Source organism: Melospiza melodia, unplaced genomic scaffold, assembly GCF_035770615.1.
Source record: "Melospiza melodia melodia isolate bMelMel2 unplaced genomic scaffold, bMelMel2.pri scaffold_35, whole genome shotgun sequence".
NCBI lineage: Eukaryota > Metazoa > Chordata > Aves > Passeriformes > Passerellidae > Melospiza > Melospiza melodia.
This window is the reverse complement of record NW_026948670.1, coordinates 225,414-240,452: the sequence shown is the minus strand read 5'-3', so window position 1 is coordinate 240,452 and position 15,039 is coordinate 225,414. Positions and strand designations below refer to the sequence as shown.

At 48.9% G+C, this 15,039-nt stretch overlaps 1 long non-coding RNA gene across 1 annotated transcript; it reads left to right on the top strand.

The window, feature by feature from the left end:
* Nucleotides 1-1,302: 1,302 nt before the first annotated feature.
* LOC134434410 (uncharacterized) lies at nt 1,303-8,098 on the top strand. The gene is made up of 4 exons (XR_010031860.1): nt 1,303-1,358; nt 6,507-6,561; nt 7,204-7,257; nt 7,965-8,098. It is a non-coding gene; the product is annotated as an uncharacterized LOC134434410 (long non-coding RNA).
* The last annotated feature ends 6,941 nt before the right edge of the window (nt 8,099-15,039 follow it).

Below are 15,039 nucleotides of genomic sequence, written 5' to 3'. Positions count from 1 at the left end.
GACAGGCAAGAGGGGTCTTCTCATGGAGCGGAGGGGAACCACCCCAGAGCTCAGTCCAGCCAGGTCAGGAGTTTGGAAGAAAGTCCAGTTCAATTGTCCAGAAAAGGGCAGCATGCCCCCTTCGAGTACAGCATGGCGTGTTCTGCAAACATCACTTGTGAACACACTAGATAAGCAGGAGACTTTCTTTCCCAACCGGCTCAGCAATTTTAACCCTTCGGTAGTCTTTTCTCATGACAGTTGTGAGGCAAAAAATGAAGGATTTTCGGATGGACTTCTACAGATGTCATAAATCCACTCGGTGCCTGCTTCATGGCCAGGTGTCTGTAAGGTTGTTTTGGCAATGAGTACCATTGTCTCATTAAATTCTTTCATGGGGCACCGTGTGCCCATAGCACTCATTTCCAAGCCCAGGACAGTGTCCCAGGATGTGACATGGGACACAGGGTCTGTCTGCAGTCACCCAGAGGTTGTTCTGGCCACCACAGGCACACAGCACTTGCCCTGGTGGGTTTGGGGTACAGTCAGTCTGCCAGGCCTCCCCATACTTGTAGTCCAGCTCTCGTGAGCAAAACCCTCCCCAAACAGGTTTTTTATCTGGGAGGTCAAAACCTCTTTATTTTGATGTTTCTGAGCCCAAATCCTCCCTAAATGAGTGTTTCTCAGCTCCTTAAACTGGTATTTCAGACACCAAAATATCCTTAAATGGATGTTTCTGAGCCCAAAATATCTCTCTAAATTGCTGCTTCTGAGCTAAAAATAGCCCTAAATTGCTTTCTTTGAGACTCGAAGCTCTTTTTTTTTTTTTTTCTTTTTTTTTCCCGAGGCAAAAACCTCCCAAAATCAGTGTTCTGGAGCCCCAAAGCCCCCAAAATTGCACTTTCTCCGTTCCAAAGCTCCTGAAATCACTGTTATGGCCCCGAAGCTGCTGAAATAGATTAGATTACTAAGCCACGAAGTTCCCAAGATCAGTGTTCCAGAGCTCTGACACCCCTAACTCAAGCCCTGTGCCCTGTCTGCCAGCAGCCCCTGGGGTTCACTCCCAGCGCTCCCGGTGCCCTCCCGGGGCATTCCCGGTGCCCTGGGAGGCTCCAGGAGCACGGAGGGGCCGCTGGCTGCGCACATTTCCCACCCCAGCCAAGGAGCCGCCCCCGATCGGGGCATTTTCACTTCCCCTTTCCAGGCTGACAACTGATTTACGAGAAATTAGCGTAAAACCGGGAAAGGAGCTGCAGGGGTAGAGGGAGGAGCCCGTGGGGGCGGGAACAGGAGCGGACAGGGGGGAGATATAACCGGGATGAGGAGCCCCCGCTACTCATACCCCAGCACGGAGCTGCTTCTTCCCAGCCTTGTCCCAGGTAAGTGCCAGCCCCTTGCTCCCGTGTTTCCCCAGGGCTTGCTCCTTCTGCTCCTGAAGTTGATGTTTCTCAGTCCAAAAGCTCCTGAAATCGCTGGTTTGGAGCTCCAAAGCTCCCTAAATGGGGACTACAGAGCCCACAATCGGTTTAAATTGGTTTTGGGAGCCCAAAAGCTCTCTAAATCATTCTTGCTGATCTGAAAATATCCCCAAATCACTCTTCCTGAGTCCCAAAGCTCCTGATATGATTTTTTTCTCAGCCCTGAACGCCCCAAATATGGGTTTACTTGGCCTGCACGTCCCTAAATTGGTCTTTAGGAGCCCCAGTGCTCCCTAAATCAGTATTTCTGAGCCGAATGCTGTTTCAGGTCCCGAAAACTCCCCAGGTGGATGTTTCTGAGCCCCGATGCTCCTGAAACTTCCATATTCTCAGCTGTGAAATTCCCCAAATGCCTATTTTCTGAGGCCAAAAGCATCTTTAAATGGCATTGCTGAATCCCAAAGTATTCTGAATTGCTGCATTGGGACCCCAAGTCTCTGGACATTAATTGTTCTGAGCCCCAAAGCTCATTAAATGGGTGTTTCTGAACTCCCCCAGTTGCTTTTCCTGACCCACAAAGCTTTCTGTGACCACTTTTTGAGTACTGCAGTTCCTTAAACCTGCGCTTCTAAGCCCAAGAGCTCCCTAAATTGGAATTTTGAGCTGAAAACCTGCCTAGAGGGGACTTTCTGAGCCCAGAAGTTCCCCAAATCAGTGGTTTTGAGTGAAATGCTCCCTAAATTGGTGTTTCTCAACCCCAGTTCTGCCTGAAGTTTGGGTTTGTTCAGAGCCAAAATCTCTCTAAATCCGTGTTTGGGACCCCAAAGCTCCCTAAATCACTGAGACTCAAAGCTCCCAAACTGGCAGTTTCTTAGCTCAAATGCTCCTGAATGGGAGTTCCTGAACCCCTGAGAACCCAAAATTGCTGGCTTTGATCTCAGAAGCTGCCTACATCATTCTTTTGGAGCCAGTCCCATCCCTTGATGGTTTGGGAGGCTGTGCCTGAGTGCTGGTGGAATGCAGTGGGAGAGGAAAGGCCCTGCCAGAGGATGAGGATGGGAGGTGTGAAGAGCAGCTGGGATACCTGGAGATCCCCAACAGGATGGGCAAAGGCTGAATTGTGTGAGTGAGCAGGGGAGGGGTCAGAAAGGGGGGACGCTCCCCCTGATCATCAGGGAGAGTAGGCAGAAGAGCTTTGGGGGCAGCCTGGAGGGTCTCAGGCCAGTGAGGAGGTTCCCATGGGAATGGCAGCTGCCCTGGCATCCATGGCCAGGCAAAGCAAAGGGCTCCAGCAGCGCGGGGATCTGGGAGCGATGGCTCAGCAGAGCTGGCTGGTGGGTGAATGGGGGATGCTCACGGGGAGCTGCTCCTGCCCCACAGGGAAGGGCTGGCCAGGGATGAGCTCCTCAGTGCCAGCCTGGGCTGTCACAGCCGGGAAATAGCGGGGTCCAGGCACCGAGGGGCAGGGACTGAGGCCGGCAGCAGAGCACACAGCTGGGGCTGCAGAGGAGAAGGCTTTGATGGGCTGAACCAGCAGCTGCAGAGGGTTCCCACCCCCACGGGCTCCTCCCTCCCCCTCAGCACCTCCTTTCTCCGTTTGACACTGATTTCCCGTAAATGCCTGTCAGGAAATCTGATCGGCTTTACAGGGCAGCCTCTTCCGACGGCAGGAATGGCCTCTCCAGGAGGCAGGAGTAAAGCACTCCTCTCCTGAGGCTCTCGGCTGAACTGAGCGAGCTCCAGGGTGAAAAGGCAGCGCTTGGGAGGTGGAGCACAGGAGCCAGCAGCAAAGCAAGGCAGCAGCACCCGCGGCTGTGTGAGCAGGAGCCCAGCCAGGGGAAGGGCTGATCCCTGCCCAGCACATTGACACTACACCTGCCCAGCCACAGGGGCCTGAGGCACTCAGGAACCACTGCCCTGGGGGCACTGGGGTGGCAATCCTCCTCCAGCTGTCCTTCAGTCCTGGTAGGATTTCCTAAAGAATATCAGTGTCTGCAACAGCAGAAGCGTGACCCTGCCCAAACAGAGCTGTCTGCAGCAGAGCAATCAGCAATCTGCAGCCGCCCCTGTGGGCAAGGCCAGTGCAATCACTGTTGGCCATGCACAGCAGTGCCACCCCCTCCTCTCAAGGCTTCCCGGGCAGTGACTGTCCCTGGGCTGGGCACTGCTGAGGGCCCTCAAGTGCTGAGTCCAGTTCTGCCAAAGGGACTGGACTCAGGACTGGACTGAGTGGGAAAAGCTCCCTGGACCATCCTGGGGCCTTCACTGGGCTTTGCTGAGGTCTGAAGGAGCCCTGCTGCCCTCCAGAGCCCCCAGGGCTTTCAGTGTCTTTGCCTCATCAAGGCCCAGCTGTGCTGCAGAGGGTGGGGGACCAGTAAGGAAGGGTTGGAGGGAGACCACAAAGTTAATATTTCATAAAATTCCTATTTAAAGTCGATTGTCCCTTCCTGCCCACAGTCTACGGACACTAACTCAGTTCCTAATTCACTCCTACATAGAGAAAAAATGGTCAATTCAGGCCTTACTTATTTATTTTATGGGTTTTTTGTCTGATAGCAAAAATTGTTACCATGACACTTGCTACACAATAAATGGGAGAAAAATAAAAAGTAAGTAGCATATTGATTAGGCACAGCCTGGTTGCCATGAATACATTATGGATAATTGTTTGTTTCTTTGATCTTGGCTGATCGGAAAAATTTTTAGTCTGAATATAGAATGAATACTTATTTCATGGAGTGACTAGAACGTATTTTAATTTTTATATTTAATATTATTAGCTCACCTTAGCACCCCAGAAAAAGCATAATGAGATTTCACCACCACTCAGACGATCCTCCTGGATTTAACTCACATGCTGGTAATAATGTTTTATTGCAGTCAATGCATAATTCAAAATGTCTAATTTATTGGGCATCCGTTGGCAGACTAGACTCTCTTGGTCTCTGGGCAACAAAGCCATCACTGACAATGTGACAGAGAGAGTTTCTTCCTTTTTTGTTTCTTTTATTTCTTTTTTTTTTTCCATATTTTTTCTGTCTCCTCTTACCCCTGCCCCCCCCCCCTTTTCTTTTCTTTTTTATTCTCCTCCCTTCTCCTGTCTTCCCCCTTTCCTTTTCTTTTTCCCCCTCAAAGCTTCAGCTTTGGCTCAAGAGTGCAGATCTGGCCCTGCATAAAATTACTCTCCTGTCTAAAGCAGTTGTCAGGGCTCCTTCCAAATATGAGAGACAGATAGGACAATGTGTCTCTGACTGTGAGAAGTGGGGTGACCCATCTCTGGAAGCACAACCATCTTTCCATGAGTGGTGATCTGAGCTAATGTCTGTGCTCATCAGTGATCAATGGCAGAGGCACATCCAGGACAGCTCCACATGCACATCATCTACTCATTGTTACTGTTTGAGAAGCCATCACTCTATTGCTCTGCTTTCAGGAGAAAACTCCTCAAACTCTGAGCATTTTTTGCCATTTATATGCTTTCCCTCCTTTCAGACCAGAGCAAAACAGCAAAATGTAGTGGGAGGAGATGGAGCAGGGTTCATTCCTGGGAAATCACCCCTGGCATTTCCTGTCTGATGCCTTCAGTTCCATGGGACAGCCATGGGCCCTGGGGCTGGGACTTCTCTTGGGTCCCTGCTGGCATTTCTGTATTGCTAATCCTCCCCTCTTTTCCTCACCTGGGTCTATCCTCCCCTTGAACACCAGGAAAGCTTTCTTGACATGCAGCAGCTTTTGGCAAGGGGTCCCTTAATTCAGTCCAGGTCCTTCTCCTTCTCTGGAACGTGGCCAAAGTAAACAGAAAGTCCCAAGGAGCAGACAGCCCAGGGAAATGGAGTGCAAGAAAGAGGGAGAGCAGAGCACAGCAGTGACTTGTGCCCTGAGCAGACCTTTCCTCACTCCTGAGCAGTCCCTGTTTCTGCCTTCACCTCATCCCTGCTGCTCTGATGGATGTGCTCAGGAGGGACAGGTGGCTTTGCTGGAAGGGTCAGCAGGGCCCTGCTTTCTGCAGCCAGCTGTGCAGAAGAGGATATTTGGGAAACTTCCCAGTCTGACCCTTCCCAAGGCTCTCTGGCCATCACATTCCAGCCACCAGAGGTATTCAGTGTTGGGAGAAGCCCCTCCACAGCAGTGGCTGCAGTGCCCCAATGGGCCCTGCTGGACCCCCCACACCCAGCCCCTGTCTCCTCCCTGGTTCCATCCCAGGTTTCCCAGAGCAGTCTCAGCTGTCTGATTCCATAAAGCCATTTATTCCCAGTGCAGTGACACAGGAACAGCCTGAGCTGTTCCCCCAGCCAGGGAGCCCCCTCAGTTTTATCCCCTCAGTCTGCATGCCCAAGGCTCGAGTCTGGCTCTTCCTCCCGGGCCCTCAGCTCCTGCTGGGTCTCTCGGTGTCCCTTCCCCAGCGGTGCCACCACTCTTGGTGCCCTTTGTTGGGCTCTGTTGGCCGTTCACGAGCTCTTGTCTTGGGCTCCCACCTGGAGCTCAGATTGCATCAGGCTCTGCAGCTGCCCCAGCCACCTGCACCAGGTGTGTTCACAGCCAGGAGAGGGGAGAGTGGGAGTGAGGTGGTTTCAGTTTTGTCTTTGTTACTTGGCTTGCTGCTCTATTGGGAATTGCTGAGAAGCAAAGCAATCATCCACAAGTCAAGTCTGGTTTGCCCATGGTGGCAGCTGGAGAGGGATGTCCCAGGCTTTATGTGAGCTCTTCAGTTGTATTTTTTCCTCCTGTCCAGTTGAGGAGGGGGAGTGAGAGAAGTTTTGTACAACAGAACTTCTTATTAACTGCATTATCTTCTCCAGTGCTGTGTGCTCACCACAGAGATTTTGACCCTCTTTTCCCTTGCATTGCAGAGTGAATATTGAAAAAAGGACACAGGTAACAAGAAATGAGGACACAGCTAATTTTTTTGCTAAGAATTGTATTACTTGTTTAGACAGTGATGGAAGGAAAAATCAGTAAAATAAAAATTCCTGAGTAGATCAGAAGTTTGAGTAGTATAAGGGACATATGTGTCCCCAAAAAGCTCTGAAATGCACTTTTTAAATCCGTAGGGAAATATTGTAGTGGAGCTTCCTTTATTTTCATTTTTCTTTTTCTTTTTCTTTTCAGGCGAAGCACTGGCTAGAAGAGATGAGCTACTCAAAGCATTCCCAAGGAGACTCAGGTAGGTCCATAAGTAGGAGTGGACTCATGGATCCCATTGCTCTTGTCTGTGGCCATCCTGGGAACCTTTGGGATGGGATGGAATGGGGTGGGATATGTTATCCCTGAGAGAAGTGAGGCCAGTGGAGGTCTCTCCACTGAGCACGTTGCTTGCAGAACCCCTTCCAGAGCAAAGCAGAAGGCCTGGCCTTTGGGCTGGGATCAGTTTGGTCAGAGGGGTGACCTCCTTTGACAAGGGACGTGTCCTACACTAGCAGGGGCTGTTGCTGAGCAGGGCTTTGATGGTCAGTTTGAAATGAATGTGCCAAGGGACAGTGAAGGGACTTGGGAGGTTCCTCTCCACTCCTGGTGTGAGGCAGAAGAGTCTCACCCTCTTGTGGGTGGCTGAGCTGTGGTGGGACTGAGACACCTGTTTAGTGCCTGAGTGCTGTGGCAGCTGAGGCAGCTCCCTGGCCCAGGAGAGCCTCAGTGGGCCCGAGGGTCAGGAACCCCGCAGCACTGCTGTGGGGCTCCTGGGCCAGCTGTGGGATGTGTTCTGCCCCAGAACCTGCTCAGTGCAGTCCTGGAGTTCTCTGGGGAAAGGTCCTTGTTAAATGTCCTTGTTTTCTCTTTGATTGTATTTTCATATGTACCTGATGTCCAGAAACGGCATGGGATACAGCTAAGGAATGGATAGAATGCATAATCAACACAATCAGTAAGTGTGCTGGATCCCATTCCTCTTGTCTGTGGCCATCCTTGGGAACCCTTGGGAAAGGATGGGATGGGGTGGGATGGGATGTGTTATCCCTGAGAGAAGTGAGGCCAGTGGAGGTCTCTCCCCTGAGCACGTTGCCTGCAGAACCCCTTCCAGAGCACAGCAGAAGGCCTGGCCTTTGGGCTGGGATCAGTTTGGTCAGAGGGGTGACCTCCTTTGACCAGAGACACATCCTACTCTAGCAGGTGTGTAGCGGCATATGTTTAGATGGTGGTTGCTGCTACCTATATCTGTTCCCAATAAGCATCTCCTGTGGAAAGGCCGCTTGGGTTAGCATTCAGGCAAAGCAGTCAAGTCCACACACGACACTCACCACCACTAGCTCAGCAAAGAGAGGCAGAAGGGCCTTTTTGTATGGTCAGTTCCAGCGAGATTTATTGTGGCACACTGAAGGGAAACCAGGGGCAAAAAGACCTGGCCCTGTGCTGTGCACACTTTTAAGTGTGGGAGGGCATGGGGGTGGTACAAAGGGCAGGGCGAAGGGCATTGGCCTTAAGGGAAGACAGGGCCAGGCACCAGGGGTACCACAACCAATGAGGAAACAGGGAAAGGAGAAACCAGGGGAAGTTGGGACATATGGGGAAGTGGGAAGCATCAGTGTTAAGCAAGAGTCCATGGGGAAGTCCTTTCTGTCCTTCCTTTCCTAGGTGGGGAAAACTCTATGGTAAGTCTCTCCAAGGCAATGCTCTGGGGATTTCCCTGAGGGGGAAGGATTCAGAGGATTCCACAACTCCCCTGTTTTTTCTTACAATGAAGACTTCCCCGATGGACTTCTACAGACACTTAAATAAACAGGGAAATGTGTAAAACGATAAAAACAATTATTACAATCTAACAAATTCCTTTAACAAAAGATGAAACCCATCTCGTCAGCCCTCATTATCAGAAAAGTTCATTGATCCAGTCTGGGTTCTTTTTTACCTTTAAGTCCTTTATTTGTTCCCTCAGCTTCTGGATACTTGCACGGGTAGATTTTGAGTATGAAGAAAGGTTGAGGCAGCACATCCTTTCAAAGTCTTGGCGGCCATGTCCATGGGCAAGCAGTAAAAAGTCTATTGCTACTTGATTTTGCAATGTTGCATGCAGTCACGTCACTGACTGCAGTGGAGGTAGCGTTTGCCTGCTTACTCTGCCAACACTCTAGGTGAGAAAGCTCACCAAGAGCCTCAGCTGTGTCCCCTCAAGGTAAAAAAGGTGAGACCACGGCTCTCTTTACTTTGTTCCAATTGTAAACTTGGCTGTGGCAATTTTCATCAAATTCAGTATATGATCTCTTTTGGCGTGCCAATTTCTTTTTTTGTTGTTTCCAATTTTGGAGTAAAGTTATGTTTGGGGGGAAGGTAGTGAGCAGGCCAAGGCTGCAGGGACTCCCTTGAAGGTGTGAGGGGATCCTGGCCCATACTTGGTCTCCAGAGATAAGGAACACTCCCCGGAGCAGCACTTTGGGATGGAGTGAGGATGAAGAAAGTGTGGGACTGGTCTAATTGCACCAATTTAGAGGGGTATAATTTTTACTAAATGGGGTTGCATCTTCCCTGTGGGTAGACTTAATAAGTTCAAGGTAGGTCAAGTGTTGGTCAGGAGGTTGATACTGAAATTGGACACAGTAATGAGCTTTAGAGGACCCCAACAGCTCTAATTCTTGGGGTTCCTCTGGTGCTTGAGGTAGGGTCTGGGTCCACCCATTGGGTTGTTATCTGTATATGGGTTTTCATTTGTTGCTAAAGGAGCCCCTACCAGGCACATCGACAGGGGTTTGTCCAAGCTACCCATGGACAGGCATAGATTGTCTTGCTGTAAAGTCTTGGCTAGTGTAAACCAGATGTTCTGACTGGGCTAAAGGACAATCCACGCACCAGCTGATGGAAAGGCGAGCAGCATCCAAAATCCTGTCTGGAATAGTTAGGGATTCCCTGCTGCCAGAAACATGGAAGGATGCTTGGGGGTGATGAGTTGATCTGTGAGTTTGAAAAAATGGATTTTCAGACTTATATAATTTTAACAGTCCCTCAAATCTTCTCCTCTTATCCCCTCGGTTTTCACTGAGTAGAAAAGGGGTGGGAAAACAAGAGGGGGTAACAGTGCAACAAACTCAAGAGAGTAAAACCAGCTAAAGAGGGGTAACAGTGCAAAAAAAAAAAAAAAAGAAGAGCAAATAAAATGCAACAGAGAGTCTTATGATTGTCTGGAGCAGTGGAGAGTCATCTTCCTCTGTGACAAACATCTGCGTTTACAGTCTTTTTCCTTCTTCTCCTCCACACCTACTGAGCTTGATCTCTATGCTGTTTCTGGAGTTCCAGGGAAGTGTCTCTGGGAGCTGCACTTGGTGATTCGATGAACAGCATGACATTCTTGCTGGGAGTCCACCTTGGGCCAGATTCTGTGCACACACAAGCATAGCTTCTGCCCCAAGTTACTAATGGGAATGGGCCCATTATTCACTTAGATTTGGGGTCTTTGGTCAGCACAGGGGCTGTGAGCTGAGCTCAAGGCACTTTGAGACGCGCTGGACAATGGAGGGGTTTGGCTCCATGAATGAATTATTAGGAAAACTGATGACATAAAGAGCCTTACATAATCTTTCTACATTTGGTAGTGTTTCAACTCCCCTATGCTGCTGATGAAGGACTCTCTCGAGTGTACAGTGAGCCCTGTCTACAACAGATTGCCCCATTGGGGAATGGGATATGCCAGTGGTGTGTTTCACCCACCATTGATCTAAGAATTTTTGGAAATTTTTGGAGGGGTAAGCAGGACCATTATATGTTTTGATGGCTTGCAGAATGCCTAGGATGGAAGACACTAGAAGAAAATGTTTGATAACATCTTTGGCCTTTTCTCCTGTGTGGGCATATGCGAATATAGCCCTGGAGAATGTATCTATGGACACATGAATATATTCCTGTCTCCCAAAGGGTGCATGGTGTGTAATATCTGTTTGCGACAATTGTAAACTTTTGAGGCCTCGGGGGTTGTTCCCAGCCCCCATGGAAGGCAAAACAAATTCCTGGCAGCTGGGGCAGGAGCCCACAATTGCTCTCACCTGTTCCCTTGTGGTTTTAAACATAGGGAGCAGGGCTGGTGCATTTTGGTGAAAAAATGAGTGGCTCAGTTTAGCCTGATTAAAAATGTGTGGTAGGGTGGTCTGCACTGCCATGGCTAAGATATCTGCTCTCCAATTGCCTTCTGTAATCAGTCCTGGGGGATCAGTGTGTGACCTCATATGCCTAATATGATATGGTTGCTCTCAGTGGGAGAGGAGGTATGTTAACTTTGAAAGCAAGCTGTATAAATCTGGATTTGACACTTCCTTCAACAAGGAATGTTCTGCTCTTTCAGCTATTCCAGCAACATAAGCTGAATCAGTAACCAGATTCAAGGGTTGTTTGATCTTCTCAAAGATTCTGAGAATGACTGCTAATTCTGCAATTAGTGGGGATCCCTGAACAATCTGAACATCAGACTCCCACTCCTGAGTGTCAGAATTTTTCCGAGTAATGATTTACGGGATTTTCTGGAGCCATCAGTAAAAGGAGTACAACTCTTTAATGATTTTGGGACCAAATTAAAACAATCATTATATAGTTTATATTTCTGTACGCAGATACAGATTTGACCTGGGTAGCTGTCAAGAGCAAACTGGAGGCGTTCATTGGTCTGGAGCAAAGCTTCCAGTTCACCTGATGTCACTGGATGGTAAATGTATTGAACTCACACCCTGCTAGGGTTTTGAGGCGTGATCTGGCTTTTACAATGAGCTGAGCCATCAGCTCCTGGGGTGTAGTGATTGTCTTAATCTTATGTGATTGGTGTGATCGGAACATGCACTTTGTGATTAAAAGCTGATCCTTCAGAGTGGGGTCCCACTGGAAAATGAGCCCATGAAACTTGGGTGACTTACCCAAGATGACAAATTGATGAGGCAGGGTAGGGTCAGCACGGTGGGCTTGTCTCATGGACTATGCCTCTGATACCTTTTGGATCACTACCAGGGCTTCCAGTGTGATTGTTTGTGGTGAGTCAAGGTCATTACAGCCTCTCAGGAGTTTGAAAAGGGGTGCAAGGTCCTCAGCAGTGGACAAACCCATTTGATGCTCCCACATAGCTGATGAAAGTGCCTCAGGGTTCTCAGGTTGTCCATGATGGTGAGCTGCAGGGGTACGATGGTGCTTTTGCTGATCCACAGTCCTAGGTAGGTCCATGGGCAGGTGTGCAGAATCATCTCTGTAGCAATTTCAAGTCCTGCTCTTTCAATGGCTTGAATAGTCTTTTTGAGAACAGTCTCTAAATAGTAGTCAGTCTCAGTGCATATTAAAATATCATCCATAGAGTGAAAAATTATGGCATCAGGAAGTTTTTCTTGAATGGGCGAGAGAATGCAACCAACAAGCATTTGACAGATAGCTGGTGAACTTTACAGTGTTTAGGGAAGCGCTTCCCATTGATAGCGGTTGAGAGAGGCTTGTCTATTAATTGATGGCATGGAAAATGCAAATCTTTGGGGCATCTCTGGGATGGAGGGGGATGTTAAAAAAGCAATCTCTTATATCAATGACTGCCAATTCTCAATCTCTCAGGAGCATTGAGGGTGAGGGTAGGCCGGGTTGCAGAGGGCCTATGTCTTCAATTACCTCATTGACTTTCCTGAGGTCTTGCAGGAGCCTCCACTTGTCTTTGACTGGTTTACAAATGACAAAGACAGGGGTGTTCCAAAGGTTAATGGATGGTACTATGTGGCCTTTGTAAAACTACTCCTGCACGAGGAATTCAAGCGCCTTTCTCTTTACTTCTGAAAGGGGCCACTGATCCACCCACACTGGTTCATCAGTTTTCCATGTGAGCAGTGTGGCAGGGCGCTCCACAGCGGCCCCAGCTCGAAATCCTATCCTGTTGTCATGGTTTGACACTGGCACAATGCCAGTGCCCTCATGAAAATACACTCTCCCTGATGTCTGCTGTGAGATGTGACCAGGAATAAGCAAAGCAGGCTCCTGCTTAGAAATAAAGAAAACAAAACTTTATTAACTACACTACAACTATATATAAAAAGGAACACACACAGGAAAATGAAAACCTTGCAAATACATTTCTTCCTCCTCCCCACTAGATTTCCAATACGTCCATCCATCCCCAAAAATCACCAGCTCTTGTTCCAGCACCACCCTTTAGACAATCAATCCTCAGTTCATCAAGAGGAAGGAAGTCCTTCTTGTGCCATGGTGACCTCTTCCTTTCATGTCCAGTGCTCTCACCACTGAACAAGGACCAGAGATGCTTCTAGGGTCATCTTTTAAGGATGCTTTGTCCCATTCCAAAAAGGGCACAGTGTCTCCTTCGGGACACCTGTCCCCCCCTCCAAATTATTCCCCCAGGGGCTGAGGGGCATCAACACTGAACCCTCTTGGTTCCGGGGCATTGCCCCTGCTGGATGCAGTCTCTGTATCACAAGGAAACATGGTTCTGTCCATGGCTAGACAAAAAGAGTCCAGCATAAAAGCCACTCCATCATCCTCCATCATCTTTTCCCACCCACGGTTCTTCTCTATTCTTTTCACATCTCTCCCTTGCTCAGACCTTCAGCACTTGCCCATTTCCTTGTTCACCTTCCACTCTTATCTCTCTTCTAGGAAGGGTTTAAAAGCTCCTACAAGTGGCCAGACTCCTTCTTGGTGCACCCCCCCCCGCCCCCCCCACCTTCTCCACAGGCCGGGCTGTGCTGGCAGCACATGATATCAAATTTCAAGGTAACAGTCCAGTCCCAGGCATCGTCTCTGTCTGTCTCTCTCTCTCTGTCTGTCTCTCTCTGTCTCTCCCTCCATCTCCCGAAGGCCCAGCCTACCTCACGGCCGCATGGCTTCCCCTCCCCCTGCCCAGCCGGCAGCTGGGACGGGGGAGAGATTCGAACTCTTTTCCGGCAGGAAACCCAAGAGAGCTTCCCAGGGGAGAGCTCTGCTTTTAACCCCTGTGTTCTGAGAGGCATATCCAATGCGCCAGTGGCCAAACCAAGTGCCAATATTCAAATCTGAGCACCCATTGGTGTGACTACAGCATCCCAGAAAACCTACTTCCTGTCAAACCACGTCACCTGTGGTGGTGAGGGGATTTCTAGCCTTGCTCCCCACTGAGACAATAGGTCTCTGCTCCATAAGGTAAAAGGTGCCCTTACCACAAAAGGTCTTACTGTGGCCACCTGACCCTCAGGTCCTTCAATAAGAATTGTCTGTTTGCTCCACATAGAGGTGGCAGCTCCTCCAGTCCCAGAGATGTCTCGATTGGCTGGCACCAGTTCCCAGTCCTGTGGCCATCGGAGTGGGCAATGTTGGTCACGTCCTTTCTGGTATCTGCTGCACCTGTAAGATAAACTTTGTCCCCTTTGTTAAACAAGCCACACTCTATCAGATGTCTATCTTGGCTCACGATCTCTGCCCAAAAAACTTTGGGTTTTTTTGGCAAAATGTCAGTCCATTTGATTATGAGGAAACCTTGGACTATGGGTGTGCCCTTAGATAAATACCAAGGTGGGTCTACAAATGAGACGGTCACAGTAATTTCATCCCTTGGTCCCACAGTTTGGACTTCTGGAAGTACTTGTAAACTGGTCTGTTAATGGAATCCCCTATGATTAAAATGTCCCTTGCTCCATCAGAAGGTCCAAATTCACCAGCTGGAATTCGGTAGCTTGCCTCATCCTCAAACTGGATGGAAAGGGCCCTTACCAGTGAGCGTGCGGTGTGTTCTTGCCTGAATGTATTAGTAGGTCTCGGAGAGTTGGTTCTCTTTCTTGTTGTCACAGTCCCTTGGTGCCTTGACTTTCCGGGGTGGTGGGGAAGAGGGACAGAACACCTTGGCATTTGGTGTCATTGCACAGGGTCACCCTGCACTTTGCTGGAAGTTTCCCTGGTGTTGCTATTGAGACAGCTGATGCTGATCTGCTTGTGGTACTGAAACTAGGGATGGTGTTTAGAATGTTCTTTACAGTCTAAGCGTGCAGCCGAGGGAACAACCAGTGGAGGGATGTCTCTGCCAAAATCTTTGTCACATTCCACCTTGAGGTGGCCTTGTTCCCTACACTTATAACATCTCATATTTTGTCTATTTTGTGCCAGAAAGACTTCAGCTGCTCGTTTGCTGGCTGCCAGGGCTACCATATGTTCTGTAGTTGTGAGATGGGTACAGGCTTCCACCATTTGCTGAATGGTGGATTCAGGGTCTGGAGAGAGTGCTCTTATAATTTTTTTTGCATTCCTCATTCACATTGGACACTGCTAGTTTACTGAGCAGCTCTTCTCTAGCCCTTGGGCAGTTGACTTGTTTATCAATAGTATCTTTTAGTCTGTCTGTGAATTCAATAAATGTCTCACCAATGCTGTGACAGATGTCAGTGAAACTTTGTTGTGAGATGGTACCATCCCGTGTTTAGAATAAAGCATTCGGGGCAGCATTTTTAACGTCCTCTAGAACAGCTGGGGGTAGATTTAGGGCTTGGTCTTGTGGATTTTCATATGGTCCTTCCCCATTCAAGTGCTCTACTGTAAAATGAGCTCACCCATCCTCAGTTTTGTAAATTTTTATTAATGCTTTTACTTATTTTTTCCAAATTGATTCCCACAGAAGAAGCTCTGTAGGTGATAGGAGGAGGGACATAACATAACGAAGATCATGGGTGACAAGCACATGAGCTGAGAAAGTTACTTGTAATACATAATTAAAATATGGAGATTT